This window comes from Prionailurus bengalensis, chromosome C2, assembly GCF_016509475.1.
Source record: "Prionailurus bengalensis isolate Pbe53 chromosome C2, Fcat_Pben_1.1_paternal_pri, whole genome shotgun sequence".
NCBI classification, from domain to species: domain Eukaryota; kingdom Metazoa; phylum Chordata; class Mammalia; order Carnivora; family Felidae; genus Prionailurus; species Prionailurus bengalensis.
This window is the reverse complement of record NC_057350.1, coordinates 21,989,715-22,011,167: the sequence shown is the minus strand read 5'-3', so window position 1 is coordinate 22,011,167 and position 21,453 is coordinate 21,989,715. Positions and strand designations below refer to the sequence as shown.

Sequence of the window (21,453 nt, the reverse complement as noted above, 5' to 3'; positions counted from 1 at the left end):
TTCTTTAATAGTTTTCATGTCAATCACCTCCTCTATAACACCACTGATCTACGGAGATTCAAATCTTCATTATTTCTTAGCTGGATTCCTCCAGGAGATTGCTAACTCTTTTCTCATCATTAGCCTTGAATCTTTCAATTTATCTCACTGACCAGCTAACAAAATGATCTTCATAAAATGTATCACTCTTCTGATTTCAATGTTTTTGTAACTGTAGCATTACATGTAAAGATTTACACCATTTTTCCCCCAGTTATAGATCTCTAAAATACCCCGCTTCATGATGATAATTGATATCTTTGTGGCCTCTACTGTAATTAAATTTGGCCTTGGATACCATGGACAATACACAGAATGCCACAAGCATGTTAGAAATAGGGTTACGACTTTGCACTAATATCTTCTATATTACTGATTATGTGTCTGTAGGAACTGCCCATTCAAAAGCAAGGTGAGGAACTAAAAGTCAAAAGGGAGAAAGGAGAAAGGAGAGGGTTTAAATTCCATTAAGACTGTAAACAAGGAGAAGCCAAAGGCTGCAACTCGGCAGCTCGTTACCTGGTGGTGCTCTGGTGGGAAGGGCGAATCCCCAGGAACAGAGTGGGGTCTGGAAGGTTCTCAGGCCACACAGGGAAAAGCGGCTCCACTGCTGGAAGGACATTTGGTAGAGTCTGTTGAAGGCACCTGGTCCCAGCAGATCCCAGAAAACGGCCACCAGCATTCGCTGGTACTGCAATAAGGTCCTTAAGGCTGAAGCCTGGTGCCAGATGTGTGTTGTGATTTCCCATAATCCCTGAAATGCTGCTGCTACACTATCGCATGAAGTTTTTCTGGGGCGGGCTGGCTCCTGGCCACCATCTCCGGGCACTGGCAGCAGCAGGGTCCCGCAAGTGTTCCTGGGTGCAGCCGGCATTCGGCCATTGCTCATTCAGCCAGTGCTCGGTGAGACCCTCCGGCAGAGGGGCGGAACGGGTCAAAGCTGCAAAGCTGCAGTCCTTTGAAGTAAGGGGCTGGGGAAAACTGACGCATCTGAGACAAAACGTAGGAGAGAGGTACTGCCTGGGGCCTAGTCACGGTGAGTGGAAAAGCGGAGAGTGGACGAGAGCTGAAGACGGAGGACCTGTGCACGATTGCTGATCAGGGAAAACAGACTGGGTGGCGCCATTTTTCAAAGCTCCCACGCATGCACATGCGCACCTATGAGCACCCAACACTCCACCCCAGTGGGTTAGCAGCGCCATCTAGTGGAGAGCGGAGCTGTTACACCGAGTCCAGCCCAACTGGACCAACTTCGCTCTTCAAGAAAACAAGTCTCCCCACCAACTTAATTTAAGTACTATAAAGAGCTGTGTAGACTGACTTCTAGGGAAAAACAAAGCAATTTCCGTCCTACTTCAATCTATTAGCAGATTCATCTATTCTATTTTCTTTCTTTTTTTTTGTTTTCTTTTTCCTTTTTCTCTTTTACAATTCTTTTCTTTTTCTTGAAAAGAGAAAGAGAAAATTCATTTTTATTTTCAATATTTATTAAATATATCTTTCTTTAATTTTTATTACTATATGTTTTACTTTTGTGTAAATTTTTTTCAAATTCTACATTACTTCCATCATTTTATTTTAGTCTACTTCACTGTATTCACCTTTTCAAATTTTAAAACAGTTTCCTTTTTGTTTCTATCTTGTTCTTTTTTTCTCTTTTTCGTTTCTTTATCTTGAATGCAGAAAGAGAAAACCTTCATTTTCACTTTAAATTTCTATTAAAATATTTGTATTTAATTTTTATTACTATATTTTTTGCTTTTATGTAAATTTTTTCAAATTCTATTTTACTTCCATCATTTTATGTTAGTCTACTACAGTGTATTTATTCTTTCAAGTTTTCAAACGATGTCTTTTTTCTTTTTTTTCTTTTTTTCTCTTTTTTCTCTTTTTCATTTTTCTTAAATACAGAAAATGAAAAAAATCATATTTATTTTTAACTTTTATTAAAAATGTTTTTCTTTATTTTTTCTACTATATTCTTTACTTTTGTGTATATTTTTTCAAATTCTATTTTACCCCCATCATCTCATTTTAGTCTACTTCAGTATATTCATTTTTTTCAAATTCTCAAACGATTTCCTTTTTTTTTTTCTCCCCCACCTTTTTTTTCCCTCTAAACTGTCAAACCACTTTCAACACCCAGACCAAAACACACTTAGGATCTAGCATCATCTATTCGATTTGTGTGTGTGTGTATTTAATTTTAATATTTTATAATTTTAATTTTTTTAATTTCAATTATTCTACCTCATTAATTCCTTTTCTCCCTTCAAAATGACAAAACAAAGGAATACACGCCAAAAAAAAGAGCACAAAGAAACGACAGCCAGGGATTTAACCAAAACAGATACAATTCTGTCTGAACCAGAATTGAGAATCATGATAATAAGAATACTAGCTGGAGAGGTGCCTTGGTGGCTCAGTTGGTTAAGTGGCCGACTTCGGCTCAGGTCATGATCTCGCGGTCTGTGAGTTCGAGCCCCGTGTCGGGCTCTGTGCTGACAGCTCAGAGCCTGGAGCTGTTTCAGATTCTGTGTCTCCCTCTCTCTGACCCTCCCCTGTTCATGCTCTGTCTCTCCCTGTCTCAAAAATAAATAAAAACGTTAAAGAAAATAATAAAAAAAAGAATACTAGCTGGGGTCGAAAATAGATTAGAATAACTTCAGCAGAGATAAAGGAAGTAAAAAATAGCCAGAATGAAATAAAAAATGCTATAACTGAGCTGCAATCATGGATGGATGCAGCGGCAGCATGGATGGACGAGGCAGAACAGAGAATCAGCAATATAGAGGACAAACTTATAGAAGATAATGAAGCAGGAAAAAAAGAGGGAGATTAAGGCAAAAGAGCACATTTCTCTAAGAATTAGAGAAATCAGTGACTCATTAAAAAGCAACAACATCAGAATCATAGGGTCCCAGAAGAGGAAGAGAGAGAAATAGGGGTAGAAGGGTTATGTGAGCAAATCATAGCAGAAACTTTTCTAACCTGGGGAAAGACACAGACATCAAAATCCAGGAAGCACAGAGGACCCCCATGAGATTCAACAAAAACTGACCATCACCAAGGCATATCATAGTCAAATTCACAAAATACTCAGGCAAGGAGAGAATCATGAAAGCAGAAAGGGAAAAATTAGTCCCTAACCTACAAGGGAAGACAGATCAGGTTTGCAGCAGATCTATCCACAGAAACTTGGGAGGCCAGAAAGGAGTGGTGGGATATATTGAGTGTGCTGAATCAGAAAAATATGCAGCCAAGAATTCTTTATCAAGCAAGGCTGTCATTCAAATAGAAGGAGAGATAAAAATTTTCCCAAACAAACAAAAATTAAAGAAGTTTGTGACCTCTAAACCAGCCCTGCAAGAAATCTTAAGGGGGAATTTCTGAGGGGAGAAAAATGAGAATATATAAATAAAAATAAATAAATACCAAAAGCAACAACAGATTAGAAAGGACCAGAGAACACCACCAGAAACTCCAACACTACAAGCATCATAATGGCAATAAATTCATATGTTTCAGTACTCACTCTAAATGTCAATGGACTCAATGCTCCAATCAAAAGACATAGGGTAACAGAATGGATAAGAAAACAAGATCCATCTATATGCTGTTTACAAGAGACCCACTTTAGACCTAAACACACCTTCAGATTGAAAATAAGGGGATGGAGAACCATCTATCATGCTAGTGGTCAACAAAACAAAGCCGGAGTAGCCATTCTTATATAAGACAATCTAGAATTTAAAATAAAGACTATATCAAGAGATGAGGAAGGGCCTTATATCATAATTAAGGGGCCCATCCACCAAGAAGACCTAACAATTGTAAAGATTTATGTGCCAAATGTGAGAGCACCCAAATATATAAATCAACTAATCACAAGCATAAATAATCTCATTGATAGTAATACCATAATAGTAGGAGACTTCAACACCCCACTCACAGCAATGGGCAGATAATATAATCAAAAAATCAACAAAGCAACAATGGCTTTGAATGACACACTGGACCAGATGGAGTTAACAGATATATTCAGAGCATTTCATCCTAAAGCAGCAGAATATGCATTCTTCTCCAGGGCACATGGAACGTTCTCTAGAATAGATCATATACTGGGATACAAATCAGCCCTAAGTAAGTACAAAAAGATCGAGATCATACCGTGCGTATTTTTAGACTATAACGCTATGAAACTTGAAATCAACCACAAGAAAAAATTTGGAAAGGTAACAAATACTTGGAGACTGAAGAACATCCTACTAAAGAATGAATGGGCTAACCAAAAAGCTAAAGAGGAAATTAAAAAGTATATGGAAGCCAATAAAAATGATAATACAACAAACCCAAACCTCTGGGACACAGCAAAGGCGGTCATAAAAGGAAAATATATAGCAATCCAGGCATTCCTAAAAAAGGAAGAAAGATATCAGATACACAACCTAAACTTATGCCTTAAGGAGCTGGAAAAGAACAGCAAATAAAACCCCAAACCAGCAGAACAGGAAATAATAAAGATCAGAGCAGAAATTAGTGCTATCGAAACCAAAAAAACAGTAGAACAGATCAATGAAACCAGAAGCTGGTTCTTTGAAAGAATTAACAAAATTGATAAACCACTAGCCAGTTTGATCAAGAAGAAAAAGGAAAGGACCCAAATAAATAAAATCAAGAATGAAAGAGGAGAGATTACAACGAACACAGCAGAAATAAAAACAATAATAAGAGATTATGAGCAATTATATGCCAATAAAATGGGTAATGTGGAAGAAAGGGAAAAATTCCTAGAAACATATACACTACTAAAACTGAAACAGGAAGAAATAGAAAATTTGAACACACCCATAACCAGTAAGGAAATCCAATTAGAAATCAAAAATCTGCCAAAAAAACAAGAGTCCAGAGCCAGATGGCTTTCCAGGGGAATTCTACCAAACATTTAAGGAAGAGTTAACATCTATTCTCTTGGAACTGTTCCAAAAAATAGAAATGGAAGGAAAACTTCCAAACTCTTTCTATGAAGCCAGCATTACCTTGATTCCAAAACCAGAGACCCCACTAAAAAGGAGAACTATAGACCAATTTCCCTGATGAACATGGATGCAAATATCCTCAACAAGATATTAGCCAACCAGATCCAACAATACATTAAAAAAATTATTCACCACGACTAAGTGAGATTTATACCTGGGATGCCGGGCTGGTTCAATATCCACAAAACAATTAACGTGATTCATCACATCAATAAAAGAAAGGACAAGAACCATATGATCCTCTCAATAGATGCAGAGAAAGCATTTGACAAAATACAGCATCCTTTCTTGATAAAAATCCTCAAGAAAGTAGGGATAGAAGGAGCATACCTCGAGATCACAAAAGCCATATATAAACGACCCAACGCTAATATCGTTGTCAATGGGGAAAAACTGAGAGCTTTCCCCCTAAGGTCAGGAACAAGACAGGGATGTCCACTCTTGCCACTGTTATTCAACATAGTATTGGAAGTCTTAGCCTCTGCATTCAGACGACACGAAGAAATAAAAGGCATCCAAATTGGCCAGGAGGAGGTCAAACTTTCACTCTCGCAGATGACATATTACTCTATCTGGAAAACCCAGAAGATTCCACCAAAAAACTGCTAGAACTGATTCATGAATTCAGCAAAGTTGCAGGATATAAAATCAATGCACAGAAATCAGTTGCATTCCTTTACACCAACAAGGAAGAGGCAGAAAGAGAATTCAAGAAATCGATCCTACTTACAGTTGCACCAAAAACCATAAAATACCTAGGAATAAATCTAACCAAAGAGGTGAAAAATCTATGCACTGAAAAACTATAGAAACCTTATGAAAGAAATAGAAGAAGCATAAATAAATAAATAAATAAATAAATAAATAAATAAATAAAAGATCCCATGCTCCTGGAAAGGAAGAACAAATATTGTTAAAATGTTGATAGTACCCAAAGCAATCTACATATTGAATGAAATCCCTATCAAAGTAACACCAGAATTCTTCATGGAGCTAGAACAAATAATCCTAAAATTTGTATGGAACCAGAGAAGACCCCAAATAGCCAAAGCAATGTTGAAAAAGAAAACCAAAGCAGGAGGCATCACAATCCCAGACTTCAAGCTATACTACAAAGCTGTAATCATCAAGACAGTATGGTACTGGCACAAGAACAGACACTAAGATCAATGGAACAGAATAGAGAACCCAGAAATGGACCCACAAACATATGGCCAACTAATCTTTGACAAAGCAGGAAAGAGTATCCAATGGAATAAAGACAGTCTCTTCAGCATGTGGTGCTGGGAAAACTGGACGGTGACATGCAGATGAATGAACCTGGACCACTTTCTTACACCATACACAAAAATAAACTCAAAATGGATGAAAGACCTCAATGTAAGATAAGAAGCCATCAAAATCCTCAAGGAGAAAGCAGGCAAAAACCTCTTTGATCTTGCCTGCAGCAACTTCTTACTCATCTCCAGAGTCAAGGGAAACAAAAGCAAAAATGAACTACTGGGACTTCATCAAAATAAAAAGCTTCTGTACAGTGAAGGAAACAATCAGCAAAACTAAAAGGCAACCAACAGAATGGGAGAAGATATTTTCAAATGACATATCAGATAAAGGGTTAGTATCCAAAATCTATAAAGAACTTATCAAACTCAACACCCAAAAAACAAATAATCCAGTGAAGAAATAGGCAAAAGACATGAATAGACCCTTCTCCAAGGAAGACATGCAGATGGCCAACCGACACATGAAAAAATGCTCAACATCACGCACCATCAGGGAAATACAAATCAAAACCACAATGAGATAGCACCTTACACCTGTCAGAATGGCTAACACTAACAACTCGGGCAACAACAGATGTTGGTGAGGATGCAGACAAAGAGGATTTCTTTTGCATTGTTGGTGGCAATGCAAGCTTGTGCAGCCACTCTGGAAAACAGTATGGAGGTGCCTCAGAAAACTAAAAATAGAACTACCCTATGACCCCGCAATTGCACTATTAGGCAATTATCCACGGGATACAGGTGTGCTGTTTCAAAGGGACACATGCACCTCCATGTTTATAGCAGTGCTATCAACAATAGCCAAAGTATGGAAAGAGCCCAAATGTCCCTCGATGGATGAATGGATAAAGAAAATGTGGTGTATATATACAATGGAGTATTATTCGGCAATCAACAAGAATGAAATCTTGCCATTTGCCACTACATGGATGGAACTGGAGGGTATTATGCTAAGTGAAATTAGTCAGTCAGAGAAGACAAAAATCATATGACTTTACTCACATGAGGACTTTAAGAGACAAAACAGATGAACATATGGGAAGGGAAAGAAAAATAATGTAAAAACAAGGAGGGAGACAAAACAGAAGAGACTCATAAATATGGAGAACAAACTGAGGGTTGCTTGAGGGCTTGTTGGAGGGGGGATGGGCTAAATGGGTGAGAAGCATTAAGGAATCTACTCCTGAAATCATTGTTTCACTGTATGCTAACTAATTTGGATGCAAATTTTAATAAATAAAAAATAAAACTAAAAAAAAAAAGCAAGGTGAAACTCACATTCATACAGAATCTTGCTGCCTGCTTCTACCCATCCTTCGTAAGCTGTATCTGATTCTTAGGTCCCCAAAATCTTTTCCCGTGACTCCTGCAAATGTTGCCCTAGGAGATCAGCGCAATTTCACGTATAGACTTTTAGGCTACGGTATGGATGCCAGTTTAAAAGAGATGAAAACTCACTACAGGGATTTGGTCAGAAGTAGGATGTATTCAAAACAGATTAGTTAGACGTCTAGGTAAGAAGTGCTAGGTAAGAGGTAATATGGTTAGGGTAATGACAAAGGGAAGGAACAGTGTTTAGATAGAGATTATAAATATTAACAAGTTTTAGCCAAAATAATTTGATTATGCTACATATAGGATGAGAGCACAAGAGGAGTCAAAGCTGACTCAAGCTTTTTGGCCTAAACTGCATACAAAAAAATGAGGGAACATTGTGGGAACAACCTATTTTTTTTTTTTTTTTGGAACAGAACTAAAAACCAGGAATTAGATTTTGGTCATTTCAAATTGTGATACTAATTAAAATTCCAAGAACAGAATTTCTGATGGCAGTTAGATATGTGAGTGTCAACATACAGATGCAAGTATGAGATTTTATATGTATATATGGCTACTCAACTAACCCCCAAATCTGTGTCTTAACAATAGATTATTTGTTACATCACAGTTCAGTACTCGTATGACTCTCTAAGAAATGGCACTGTGTTCTTATCTCATTTTGTGTTCTCATCTTTAATTTTTCTTTTAAAGTTGAGTATACTTGAGACACAATGTTATGTTCGTTGCAGGTGTACAACATGATTCAACAACTCTATACATTACGCTGTGCTCACCACAAGGGTAGTTACCATCTGTCACTATGCAATGCTATCACAATACCATTGATTATATTCCTCATATTCCTGTGAATTTTATTCCTATGACTTACTCATTCCATAACTGTATCTCCTAATCCCCTTCACCCTTTTGGCCCATTTTGCTCACCCACCATGCACCTCCCCCCTGGCAATTACCACTTTGTTTGCTGTATTTATAGGTCTCATTCTTCTTTTTGTTTGTTTTACTTTGGATTCCACATAATTAAAATCATATGGTATTTGTCTTTATCTTACATATTTCACAAAGGTTAATGCCCTCTAAACCCTCTGATGTTGTTGCACATGACAAGATTTCATCCTATCTTCTGTGGCCGAATAATATTCCATTGTTTTTTTTTTTTAACGTTTATTTGTTTTTGAGACAGAGAGAGACAGAGCATGAACGGGGGAGGGTCAGAGAGAGAGGGAGACACAGAATCTGAAACAGGCTCCAGGCTCTGAGCTGTCAGTACAGAGCCCGACGCGGGGCTGGAACTCAGGGACTGCGAGATCATGACCTGAGCCGAAGTCGGACGCTCAACCGACTGAGCCACCCAGGCGCCTCGGAATAATATTCCATTGTGTACATACGCCATATCCACTTTATCCATTCAACTATCTGTGAGTACTTGGGCTGCTTCCATATTTTGGATACTGTAAGTAATCCAATTAAAAATTAGGCAGAAGACCTAAATAGACATTTTTCCAAAGAAGACATACAGATGGCCAACAGACACATGAAAACATGCTCAACATCCCAAATAATGAGGACAGTGCAAACATAAACCACAATGCAATATCACTTTATTCCCGTCAGAATGCTAGTATCAAAAAGACAAAGAAATGACAAGTGTCGGCCAGGAGGTGGAGAAAAAGGAAGCCTTGTGAACTATTAGTGGGAATGTAAACTGATACAGCCACTGTGGAAAGCAGTATAAAAAATTAAAAATGGGAACACCATATGGTCCAATAATTCTACTACTGGGTATTTACTTAAAGAAAACGAACACACTAATTTTAAAAGATATATGCACCCATATGTTTACTGCAGCATTATTCGCACTATAGCCAAGACATGGAAGCAGCCCAAGCATCCCTCAATAAGTGAATGGATAAAGAAGATGTGTGAAGCTGTCATCTCAAACTCATGTTCTGGGTAGCCACCATGGCAGGCAATAGAAGATATGAAAGAGCATGTAGGAATCATTATGCCTACGCCTGAAGAATTATATACAGTTCTTCCTAGGTAATTCTGACCAGAACACAGTCATCTAGCACTAAGCTAAATGCAGAACAAAACTGAGAAGTGTTTTTATCCTATCTATTCAAGGATAACAAATGGCCAATAAATACTTGGCAGTCTTTGACTGGAATTAATGAAGGATCTCTTTACAAGATTACACGACACTGTAGTTAAATAGTTCTTATTTGTTCTGTGTCTTTTGACACAGGTACACTTTTGGGCACAGGTATTTTATACCATAGAAAATTAGACAGGGATATCTCATGCCATAAGAGGACTTAAAAAGGGAATTTAGGACAAAGTATCTTGTGCTATAGTAAAGGGGTAAATGGGCAGGAATATCTTGTGCCAGAAGAGGACTTCAGACAGAAGCAATTTTATTATAAATTGTTGTGTTCTCCTAACTGGGAGAATCAATTGTGTCAAATGCACAGGCCAGGATGACTTCTGAGAAGACAACTGGATTCAACATTTAGAGGTTAATTGCTGCTTCGGAGAAATGATGGAGTCAAAGGCCTGTCCAGAGTCAATCAAAAGAATAGAAATATAGCTGCAAAAATGAGCAGAGAAACGAGCCAATAGTTGGAGGAGATGGAGAGTCCTAAGAGAGAGATTTCTTTTTTTTTTCCTTTTGTGTGTGTTTATGGGTGTGTACATGTGTACTTTTCACCTCTAAGGCATTTCATAACTGAAAATTTGTGTCTCTTAATCTCCTTTACCTGTTTCTTCTATCCCCCCCAACCCCCTTCCCTCTGGCAATCCCTAGTTTGTTCTCTGTGAGAGTTTTTCTCTTTTCTGTTTTCATTTGTTTTGTTTTGTTTTGTATTTTGCATATAAGGGAAATCATGGTATTTGTCTTTCTCGGACTTAATTCACTTAGCATGATGCCCTGTAGGTCTATCTGTGTTGTCACGAGTGGCAAGATCTCATTCTTTTTGTCATGGATGAGTAATATTCAATTGTGTATGTATTCCACATCTTCTTTACCCATTCACCATTGACGGACAGGGGTTTGATTTTTCTTCTTTTCTTGTTTTTTCATGCACCGGCTTGTACAATGACAAGACTGATTTACTAAAGATAAAGCAATCATGGAGATTTGAACAGGACAGGAATAATTGCATATGTAATGTGATCAAATAATCCAACATGCACTGGATCCACTACACAAGAGCACCTGGCCTTCCACAGGACAGCAAATGATTCATCATCTGGTCAAGAGGCAAGGAAGCTAAGAATTTTAGTAGTTTTGTGTGTTTGAGTTTTGCATCATTTTTATCCACCCACCTCTGGAGTTGAAATACTAGACCAAAAGGGATGTACTAAAAAGTCACACATGCAGGCTGAAATGTGGGACGCTTGAGCACCACGGAAGTAGTACAACTGAAACTGACAAGATCAAGGGTTTCACCATGGAATAATGGGTAAGTAGACAAGAGGAAAAGGTATTTGGGCATGAGTTCAAGGATGTGACGATGCATAATCTGTGTAGCTACATCAACTATAAATTTATTGACTTTTATTTTCCTCAGAGTAAATTTCCTCCCCCAAAGTGAGGAATCTCATAAAAATAAAACAAAGTGATCAAATTGGACCCCTGAAGTATAACCATCACCTGAGATATTGCAAAATCTTGCTTAATGACCCTGAAGAAAATATTCCTGCTGTTCTGTCTCATAATAAAGATAGAAAATCCAAATTTAGCTAAATTAAAACTAAAATTCAGTTTAATAAGCTTGACATCCTAATTCTTTGTGTCAATTTATCCTTGGTAATTATATCACAATTAAACATAAAAATTAATTCATTACTCTTGTTCTCAATGCGTGAATATCAATCAATCAGAAAGGCAAAGAGTGGAAGAAATAAGAAAATCCTAAGGTGAAAGTTTTAAACTGAAAGGGATTAAAGAATTATGGCATACAAGTATCAATTTAAAGAAAAATTTTCTTTTTTAATGAATATTAATTTGACTCCAAGCCTCACATTTTATTAAATTATTAAACTCCATTTTTTCCCTTAATTTTAACAATGCAAATACACTGGTGTTCTAGTTTATTAGAAAATTCAACATAAAATTTAAAACACACTTAATGAAGAAATCAATGTTAACTGTTAATACCAATTTATAAACTAATGCGTATATTAAAACACTGCTCAGGAAATATTAAGATATGAGCAAACAGAAGTCCAAAATTTGTTGTATAATTGGGTCTTTTTTACACTGCACTTTAAAATACTATAGGATGGAGGAGGGACGTTGGAAGGTACGAATTAAAAGAAAAATATCTAAGAATAATTTTCTCCGTTGCAGGAGAAATGATGTTACAGTGCAATACACATTTAAAATCAAAGGGAGAAAAACCTCAATTCACTGCTTTCCTGCTACTCTTCTTTCTGGAGTCGTGCCAAATGTCATTATTAAGGGTGGCTATTTACATATAGTGCCATAACATGGTAAGCTTAAAGGTTAAAGTCAGTAGTAGAAGGAACTTCATTAAAAAGGCCACATTTTAGAAATAAGAAGGCCTTTTTACAAGTAATGTTAAACGGGGAATTAAGGCAATGACCCAAATAATTAAAATAAAACAAACCCTATGAATCCGGGAGAAAAATAGCACTTCGAGGCTTAAATCATCACAAATTACTGTCTACATTCATCAAATTAATGGGGTAATTGTTCGGCATGCACTTTAAATAGACTACGTATCTTCCAACTGAAGTCATATCTATATGCAGACACTGATTTATTGACTTGTGTTTTATTCTTTCCAAATGTCTCAGTGATTGATTTCTTTTAATAAAATGAGCTAATTTTTATATTAAGGCAATAAAAACTTGGTAATTGGTCTATACTAATTATTTGTGTTTATTTTCATTTTTTGAAATCCATACATTATAAGGGTCAGACAAATATTGAACTTGTATGGTAGCAAAGGTTGAAACTGAACAAAATTTTATCCATTCACTATCTAACATACGTAAATCGGAATCACATGACTCCTATGAGTCTGCACGCCTATTCTTTCCTAAAATCTTTCTAAATCCAATGCGGTCAGAGCCCATGATTTCACATATGTCACAACCATCAAATGTCACATCAAATGTCAGCTGTTATGCTCTGGCAGCATGTACAGCATTCTGTTCCAGCTGTTTCTTTTGCTTCCTTTCCTCTTTTCCTCTATCGCTTTTCCCTTTCCATCTAGCTCTTTTTTTCTGTGCCACAGGAGAACAATGGAAAATAGGACATCATAAAGAAGATAATAAATATTTACTAAAAACGGGATACTATCTTGGAGTTTTGAGTGTTTAAGCCCAAACTAAGTCATTTACAACTTTTTTAAAACAAAGTAAATTTCAAATTTTAAATAATATGGTAATTTTAAAGCGAAAAAAAAGAAAATAAGAGGAATTCTACAAGAGCTAAACCATTGTAGAAAGAAACTAAAAACATTCTGAATTAGGAGAATGGGTCTGGCTGTTGCCTGGGTATGAGACGGGAGCACAGATAAGACCAGAATGGAACCTAGAAAGGGTTTTGAAAACCTTCTACAGTAGAGGGTGTTACACTTGTGAGACTAAATGAACATGTCTGGGAGATAAATTCTTACCATCCCCCAAACTCTCCAAGGAAGCTTGAACAATTGTCATATTCCTCTCAAGGCACACAAAGTGGCACTGAGGGAAAGGCATAAAGTTTAGGACTTGGGTAGTTAAATATATCCCCTCTACCAGACAGATTGAATTAGAGACAATTAGAGTCATAGAAATACAAGATACCTTAATTGTAGATTTAGTAACATGGTAATACTAGCATTATATAAGGGGTACTGGTGACCTGTAGTGAAGTGAGATGATTAAGTATGGAAATCTAAGAGACAGGATAGGTCAATTCCAAGTACAACTTGCAATTTGCCCATCTTCAAATACTTATCAAATGACACTGGGAAGGTTTATGTGACCTTTAATTTAAATCCCACTGCAGACTATAGGAACATATAATACACCTGTTATTCTAGATAAAAGATGTCAATTGGACACTGCAGGTAAGGATACCTCATGAAGCTAACAAAGATGAAAAATTAAAGTTTCAGGGTCAGTACCCTTTAAGTCTAAAACTAAGAAAGGGGGGGAAAGTATTCAAGTAAAAATTAAAATAGCACTCTTGTGAGAACAGATCATAGACAAATCTACCAATGCAAACTGTACAAGCACAAATTTTTGAGTTAGAAATGAATTTACTGGAAATCACATGGTATTTGCCTGGTTTGCTAAATAATGTTGCATCCAGTCCTGAAATCTTATTGGCGAATGTTAAATCCTTCTGATTTGGCAAGGAAAAGTAACATCTGTACAGCTCAAAGAGAAGATTACTAATTGAGTCATTTTCCACTTATAAAGTGCAATTTGGCCCCACCCACCTAAAGATTTATACATTTCTATTATATATTTTATATATTTTTTCTGTAGCTCATTATTGGGATAAGTAAATGGGGAACAGTCACACTGGTGGGAATTTCAGAGTTCACACTGAAAGACAATGTCCCTATGGTTCAGGGAGAGCTTAAGGGATATAGAAAAGACAGCTGTGGACTTATCTGTAGTCATTTTTATAAATCTATGGATTTATAAAGCAGTCCCTGCTTTCTGGGGACTGTTAGAGTGGGGAAGTTTGGGGCATTCCTTCTCGCCTTCATTCTCTGTCTTTTATATCCCAACTTTGAATATCGTGGGCCTTCATTTTTATGCAAATTATTATACATTTTGTAAGAACAAAGTGGACAACAATACATGTGCAAAGTTCGTGCAAACATATTCAATTTTACTATATAGACAAAATTTGTGAAAAGATACGAATTTTAATATTGAAGGATAGTTTATCACATGGGTAGATAATATAAAAGTTACTTAACCTTCAGAATTGAGGTAACTGCTTGGATTTCTGTATGTTTTCAACTTCAAAGACTTAATAAATGGATAAATTTTAACTCTTGAAATGTGTTTTTTTAACTATCTCCAAGGTTATTCATATTTACACTATATAGAGTGAAATGGTGGTTTAAAAGATAGAATTAGGGGTGCCTGGGTGGCGCAGTCGGTTAAGCGTCCGACTTCAGCCACGTCACGATCTCACGGTCCGTGAGTTCGAGCCCCACGTCCGGCTCTGGGCTGACGGCTCAGAGCCTGGAGCCTGTTTCGGATTCTGTGTCTCCCTCTCTCTCTGCCCCTCCCCCGTTCATGCTCTGTCTCTCTCTGTCCCAAAAAATAAATAAACGTTGAAAAAAAAATTAAAAAAAAAAAAGATAGAATTATTCTCCCAAAAGACTGAGTCATGAAAACACTCATTTTGTAATACCTTTTAAATCTTACTACTAAATAAGTCGAATTCATGAAGGAACAAAGCTTTTGCTCCCTCCCATGAGACTCAGGGTTTAGTGGCTTGTTTGCATATGATGAAAGGAGAAATAAGCCAGTTTAGCTACATTTAATTCAAATAATAGTCCTAGTCTAACTAATCCAAGGGAAGAATAAGGTTTTCAAGTTTTTTTTGTTTCTCAGTTCACATGTGGCATTTACACAAACAATATTCAAATTTTAAGTGTATGGTTTATTGTCGGATATATATCTTCACATAATCCCCCTGCCACCTTCCCTCAAATGATAGAATAATTTCAGCAGTTCAGAATCTTATCTGATGGTGTCTTTATGGCACTATCAGTTCCCCTGGTGAAGATAATGACTATTTTTTTTGCCTGTTTATTTTTATTTTTATTTTAGGTTTTCAATTTAAATTTTAGTTCACATGCAGTGCAATATTGGCTTCGGGTATAGAATTCAATGGTTTATCACTTACATACAACACCCAGTGCTCATCAGAAGTGCCCTTCTGAGTACCCAGGACCCAACAAGCCCATCTCCCAACTTCCACCTTCATGGACCCTCAGTTTGTTCTCTATCATTAAGAATCTCTTACAGTTTGAGGGACCCCTGGGTGGCTCAGTTGGTTGATCAACCAACTCCTGATTTCAGCTCAAGTCATGATCCCACGGTCTTGGGATAGAGCTTGCATTGGGTTCTGTGCTGGGCGGGCATGGAGCCTGCTTAACATTCTCTCCTTCCCTCTCGTTCTGCCCATCCCCCATGCACATGCTCATGTGCACACTCTCCCTCAAAAAAAAAAAAAAAAAAAAAGAGAGTCTCTTGTGGTTTGTTTCCCTCTCAACCTTTTCTACCCCTTTCCCACGTATTCAACTGTTTTGTTTTTGATAATGACTACTTTTATTTCTATCAGCAGAGATTAGTTTTGACTGATCTGGAATTTCTTACATTTTCCATTCCATGTTGTATCTATGTTTTGCATGTAGCTGTTTTTCTACCTGTTGTTGTGTTGTATTCAATTGTATAAATACAGGAACATTTATTTCTCCACTGAACTGATAAAAGTCTTTGGAATCAGGTTTAGTTTTGTAGTACTGTATATAAAGCTTCAAAGAAGTGTGTGTATGTCTTTTGATGGGCATATGTCCTTTACTCATATCTGTTAGGTGATCCCTTATGAAAAATCCAGGATCATAGGTAATGAGAATATTTAATGCTAAAGTGATTTCTGATAGGATTGCACTAATTTACAATCTTGCCAGCATTGTCCAAAAGCTCAGCTATTCAACATGCACGTCAAGATTTTCCGTACTCTCATCATAAGTCAGAATTTTCTGTCTTTTGAATTTTAATTAATCTGGTATTTGTGTAGTGGTATCTCATGTTGGTTTTAATTTGCATTTTGCTAAAGACAAGTTGTACTGAAAATAAGTTTATATGTTTATTGACCATTGAAATAGTATTTTTGTGAATGCCTTTTTCTTTCTCATTTTATTACCTTTGTCTTTTTCTTGGCTACATTAGGGTTTTTTAAAATATATTCTAACACAGCATCTAATATATGTATTAGAAAAAAAATGCAAGTATTTTTCAGAAAGGGACAATAATACTCATGGCTTCTTTTCATCCTCTTAATTGGGTATTTTCATGAACAGAAGTTCTTAACTTGACTGTAATCTATTTGGTTAATTTTATCTTTCATAGGTAATACTTTTTACATGCTATTTAAGAAAACCTTATCCCGAGTTACCACAAGTTTATAAAGATATTCTTTAATTTTTTTTACATAAGCTTTAATGCCTTACATATCAGCTTTATATTTACCAAACATCGGAAATTAGTTTTTGTGTGAAGTGAGTTAAAAATAAAGGTTCATAGTTTTCAGTCAAAGATAGCCTATATATCCAGAGCAAATTGTTGAAAAGATCATATGTTCCTAACTGAAATGAAGTGGTAACTATTGTAAATTAGGTGACCATATTTTCCAACTTCTGTTTCTGGATTCTCTATCTGTTCCATTGGTTTATTTGTCTATCCTTGCATCCATAACTACATTGTTTTAGTTATTATAGCTTCATTATTTGTTAGCAAGTCTTGTCATGTAAATTCTGCAATTTTTTTTCATATTTAAGATTAACTTTTACATTTTAGAATCAGTATGTCAAACCTCACATTAAAAAAATTCTTGGGGTGCCTGGGTGGCTCAGTTGGTTAAGCGTCTGACTTTGGCTCAGGTCATGATCTTGCAGTTTGTGAGTTTGAGTCCCACATCAGACTATGTGCTGACAGCTCAGAGCCTGGAGCCTGCTTCAGATTCTGTCTCCCTCTGTCTCTTCCCCTCCCCCACTTGTGCTCTGTCTCCATCTCTCTCTCAAAATATGAATAAACATTAAACAAAATGAAAACATAAATAAAAAAATCTTTATTGGGATTATTTTCCAAAAATAGACAATAAAAATTGAACTCCGTTCAGAATGGGTTTTAAGCACTGTTCAGACTTTTATGTCTGTATTTCCCCCTTAGAGTTAAGAGATGGTTCAAACAAGATGTGCTCATTTTGCATTTCTGCTGAATATCTGAGATATGTACCAGGCTCCCTATAGCTTCATGTGGTCTGGATCCCGTCTTCTGTCTTCTATGTAGCTCATGGCTGCTGAATATTTTGTTTTGCTTTAGCCTCTCCACAATTTCTTTCTGTTGGAATTCTTGGTGTCTCAATATATGCATAATTTACATGTAAGCTAATGTTTGAAGAGAGGGGAGCTGCCATAATATGAGGTTAATTTCATCAAAGATTTTTCCTCTCTATGATTTTGCCCTCTAGATCTAACTGCTTTGGCTATCATGAACTTGAATATCAGTTTCTGCAAATCATTTATTTTTTGCATCTTAAGTCTCTCCCTTTTCTATATTTCTCCAGCTTCATCCAGACATACATGGATATCTTTTATAAGGAAATACATACACACAACCACATGTGTATACATACATGCACTCATGCAAAAACGTCTCTCTTCACATTCTTTCCAGATATTTACCCATTTTCCTATTTCTTTCACCCAGATCTCTTTGAAAGAACTTCAGTTATTGTCTCCAGTTTATCACATATTTTCTCTTCTTAACTGAATCCATCCCATACCATGTCACTCATAATGCTCTTTTCAAGATCTGTAATGACCCTCATATTGCCATATTTCATGGTTGTTAGTCTGCCAAAACCTTTATCAGCTTATCAACATAATTTGATGCAATTTTCTATTTTCTCTAATAACAAAACAAAAGAGAAATTTTGGTTTCTGTGTCACACTGATCTTATGTATATTTATTTTATTTATTTATGTTTTTATGCACTTAGTGGACCATTGACAGTAAAGAATAGACCAAAAAGAGCCATGTTAGGTGCCTATTACGGTAATCCATAAGTGAGTTAAAGTTCTGGATATAGGTGCTAGAGACGTATAGACATACATTGATACAATCAGGACCTATTTTCTAAGTAGAGTGGAAATAAAAGGCTCCATGGACTGGTGAGAGAAAAAGAATATCTCAAAATGGCTTAATTTTTAGCTATGGCAAGTGGTCACAACTGCCATACTGTGACTGTGACTAGGTACAATTATATGTGGATACAATTGACCAAAATGGATGATTGGGAAAGGAGCAGATCTGGGAAAAATTAAAATTTATCATGTAAGTACATCAAGCAGCAGTTAGGATATACAAGTCTCATGGTATAGATATAAATATTTGAGACATAAATTTGAGAGTCATTGAAATATAATATGACCCATAAGACAGTACCTATGGAAAGAATGTGGATAGTAGAGAAGAAGGGAAAGAAGACTGAGCCTTTGCTTTTCCCAAGACTTGTAAGTAGATCTCAGAAGGTGAAACAGCTACTGAATTCCTCCAAACTCCACATGGACCGGCCTCGGGATCTGGGATTCCATCCTCAGAAAGTGCTGAGTTACCTGTGCACTGGAGTATTAACACTCTACACCTTTTCACCTCTTTGCAACCCTTTATCTGGACAGATGATTGGAAAGAGAGGACTAGGCTCCAGGTCTTGCCCAATATGGTAGGGCATGAGAAATTACTTTGCCTCAAAGTATACAGAATCTCAAATTCTCCATTTAGTTCTGTTCTTTCAGCAGTCTTTATTGGCTCCACCCTGCCTCACCGTGGCTACACTGTTTCTAATGTTGGAGCTGATAAAAAAAAAAAAAAAAAAAAGCAAAAGAAAAGAAAAGAAAGAAAAGGAAAGGAAAGAAAAGAAAAGAAAATGGCTGGAAAAAAACCACAAAAAACCCTTAGTCAAATGATGACACCTGGCAACACATTTTAATGAGTAGCTCCTCTGTGACCTTTGCTTCCCTCTATAAACCGCTGAAAACAAAACATTGTGTTTATTTCTACGTTTACCCGGATCCATTTACTCTCCTTTTCTAGGCAGCAGGAATAGCTGGAGATGATGTTATCCTAGTTCTCAGGTCCCCTAAAACTAGAAGCACAAGAGAAGCTATTGCAAAAATGAAAGCACTGAATTTCCTCACCTTTTTAACAAAAGAAAATGGGCATAAAAAGAAGACAGCATCCAGAACAAGTTTGGAATAGGGCGGGGCAAGCAATCAGTGACAAGGATGAAGAAGGGTTTTCCCGGCTGGAAGAGATAAATGTGCAAGAGAAAATAAACAACAACAACAAACAACAACACAGACATAGTCTCTACCTTGCTGCATAAAGGGGCACATGAAGTACAAATGGATCACAGACCTGGGTCTGTTGTGTGGAGAAAGAAATGGACACCTTTACATTGCTAGTTTTTTGGGGGATGCAGTAACACTTTAGTTCTGACCTCTGGTCACAAGCAGGGCTCCCCCCAATGCTCTGATGCCACCGTAGCTCTCTGAGGTTTCACGATGCCATGTGCCTGTGAAGACGTAAGCCCTTTCTGGATACAAACATCAGTTTAGTTTGGAGGTTACAAACTCTGTCATGCCTCCTTCTCCGCATTCTGAGACTGTGCCATTCACCCTTCACAGGGTGGGTCATTTTCTGCAGGACTGTAGACACGGGAGCCAACCGTTATATTTAATACCTGCCCACCAGTGAATAACGTACTTGATAAAGAGACCGTGGAAGTGAGTGAATGCATTTGACATCCTGAACACCAAAGTAAGTCTAAAAGGAATCTTTGAGGAAAAAGTCCTTCTGGCAAGGAAATTCAAGATTCTTATACTCTTGGCTTTAAAGTTCATTCTGGAAGTTAAAAGAAATATAATTTTAACACATTCAAATGTTATTGATAAATATTAACTTTTTACATTAACTTTTATTGCATGCACTAAGCAGTAGGATTAAGGTTTTCAATCAACGTTTTATGTTTTTATTATTTTCAGAGGAGATATTCAGATATGAAGATAACTCAAAGCATTTTAGATTCCTACAACCTAATTAAAAACTGAGAAGAAAACTGAATTAACGTCAGTGTTTCTTTGCAAATGGGCGATTAAGGCTAACTTAGTAGCAATTATCTCCAGGTATTGTGACCAATGGCATCAGGCAGAATTATATTACTTTAACAATTTAAGATTATTAGCAGGCTAGTTTTATAAGGGTAGAAAACAAATGTAGACAATATCTCCTGAGCTGACTGTGATTGTTTCTACCTTAGCTTCTTTCTTGCTGATTTACAACTCATCTATTCTCCAATACATTAAGTTTGGCTTTTAATGCATGTTAATTCAGATAAAAATAATTGGTATTCTCTATATATTTGTATTCTATATATGCTCAGCTGTCACAGCCAAGTAATGTTAATGTGCTTGTAGGGATTTGTGTGTGTGTATATATATGTGTGTGTGTATATATATATTTCAACTTTTTTAAAAAAGAAATAAATAAACATTGAGAAGGATAGCAAGGGAAGGTATAATCTGGGCATCTTAGAAGCAAATAAAATATTTCAAAGGCATATGAACTATATTCTGGATCAATAATGGTGGGAGACTGACTACACTGTATTAGAAGTAGGGCTGCTGGGATTTGTCAATATGGAAGCTACTGGTAATCAAAAAATAATAATCTTGGTGACAAAGGGAAGATGGAACTCAAAGTGTATTTAGTGGTTTGAGATGAGAATGAGAGGTAAAAAAATGAGAGTAATTAAATGACTCTTTAGAGAAGACAAAACTGTGTTCCATTAATTTTCTGGCACGTTTAGAAACCTAAGACACAATGAAAAAATAGTTTTGGAGTAAAACAACTTTAGAAATAAGGAAGTAGATTTATAAATGAAACAGAATTTTAAGATATACTAAGGAATGGAGACC

At 36.5% G+C, this 21,453-nt stretch overlaps 1 pseudogene; it reads left to right on the top strand.

The window, feature by feature from the left end:
* Positions 1–338: 338 nt before the first annotated feature.
* LOC122490942 lies at positions 339–19,958 on the top strand (annotated as a pseudogene).
* The last annotated feature ends 1,495 nt before the right edge of the window (positions 19,959–21,453 follow it).